The sequence below is a fragment of the Sinocyclocheilus grahami genome, unplaced genomic scaffold (assembly GCF_001515645.1).
Source record: "Sinocyclocheilus grahami isolate Dianchi unplaced genomic scaffold, SAMN03320097.WGS_v1.1 scaffold591.1, whole genome shotgun sequence".
NCBI lineage: Eukaryota > Metazoa > Chordata > Actinopteri > Cypriniformes > Cyprinidae > Sinocyclocheilus > Sinocyclocheilus grahami.
The window spans coordinates 483,862-485,977 of NW_015505770.1; positions in this window are offsets into that span (position 1 = coordinate 483,862).

The window sequence follows — 2,116 nt, forward strand, 5'->3', positions numbered from 1 at the left end:
TACCCAAGAAAGGCAGTGGGTTACGACCAATCCTGGACCTGCGCGTGCTGAACCGGGCCCTTCACAAGCTCCCGTTCAGGATGTTGACGCAGAAACGCATCTTTCAATGCGTCCGTCCTTTCGATTGGTTCGCAGAGGTCGACCTCAAGGACGCGTACTTTCATGTCTCGATTCTCCCTCGACACAGACAGTTTCTCAGCTTTGCGTTCGAAGGGCGAGCATATCAGTACAAGGTCCTCCCCTTCGGGCTATCCCTGTCACCTCTTGTCTTCACCAAGGTCGTGGAGGCAGCCCTCGTTCCATTGAGGGAAGCGGGCATTCGCGTTCACAACTACCTCGATGACTGGCTCATACTGGCCCAGTCCCGAGCGCAGTTGTGTGAACACAGGGATATGGTGCTCAGTCACCTCAGCCGATTGGGGCTTTGGGTCAACTGGGAAAAGAGTAAACTCTCCCCGGTGCAGAGGATCTCTTTTCTCGGCATGGAGCTGGACTCGGTCAAACGCTCAGCACGTCTCTCAGTAGAGCTTGCGCGGTCGATGCTGAACTGCCTGGGGTCCTTCCAGGGCAAGACATCGGTTCCACTGAGACAATTTCAGAGGCTCCTGGGGCATATGGCATCCACAGCCGCTGTCACGCCGCTCGGGTTGCTTCATATGAGACCGCTTCAGCGTTGGCTTCACGATCGGGTCCCGAGATGGGCATGGCGACACGGCACTTACCGGGTTTCTGTTACCCCGTTCTGCCGTCAGACCCTCAGCCCATGGACAGATCTTGCCTTTCTTCGGACAGGGGTGTCCCTTGGGCAAGTATCTAGGCATGTTGTTGTATCAACAGATGCCTCTGTCAGGAAAAAAGGACAGCAGCATATATACTTTGGTGAAAAACAAAACAAAACATACTATTAAATGTATTAAAAATGCACTTGAAATACAAGTATGTTTATAGTATATTTGTATTACTACAAACATACTCAAGTACATTTTAATACATTATAAAAAAAACATTAATAAAAAAAGACTGAAATGCTATGGCAGAGCGATCTTTTCCATTTGTATAACATTTCAGTTATGAGCCTTACTAAAAAGTACAGAATTTTACATCAATGAATAAATAAAAATCACAATGCAACTTTCTGAAGAAAAAAAATACATAAAAAAACTGAAAAACAAAGTGCATAAGTGAATAGCTGTGTGTGTGCAAAGACTGAAGATGATAAAGTTCAAGCAACAGAATAGGGAGGGATGGAGGGGGTTTTGGAGGTGGACAAGGAGATGGTGTAGGGATGGTGAGAGGCAAAAGTGCGGGGATGATGCAGGATGTGGCGAAGGGATGGTGATGGGAGGATGACGATGATGCCCTGGCAGCTTAGATGGTGTTTGGCACATGGCACAAATCCAGAGCATCCCAGTGCTGACAACACACGGCAGAATCGAGGGAGCGGGGAGCCAAGATGTAGATGGTGTGGCTGCCAACATCTGGGGAGGGCTGATGGAGCTGAGCGTCGTCGCAGGTTCCGGACACCTGGGCTCAGCCTAGTCGTCCTGACTCCTGGCATACAATATTTTGCACCAGAGCCTTGCAGCTTTAGAAAAAACAAAACAGAAGCAAAATTAAATAACAGATTTTTACATGAATGACTGAAAGCAAGCACAAATTAGCCAGCTGGAATGGACACATTGCTCATGTTTTTCTTCCAAGATTGACCAAATCACCCTCCATTAGGCCTGATTAAAAAATCTCTATAACAGAGTTGATAAAACAAATATACTTACTATTCCTTCCTTTGTTTGTGTCTGCAGTTTTCAGTTTGTCTTCTATAGCAGCTGATCTGAAAAACAACAAATGTTAATACTTCACACACACATACACACACACAAAAGCAAATGATGATTGATGATTTGTTTTCTTCTTAAGAATGACAGTACGCTGAGAACAATGTACCTGGTCATACATTCACATTCAAAAACCTTCCCAGCCTCAGCAGTTTCAGATGTACTGTATGCTCTCATATAAGCAACCCTTCTTACAATTTAATCTTTGTTCTTATCTGTAATGAGAAATATATATTAGAAAATAAAGGCGATAAGGTTGTCAAGCTTGAACAAATATAAAC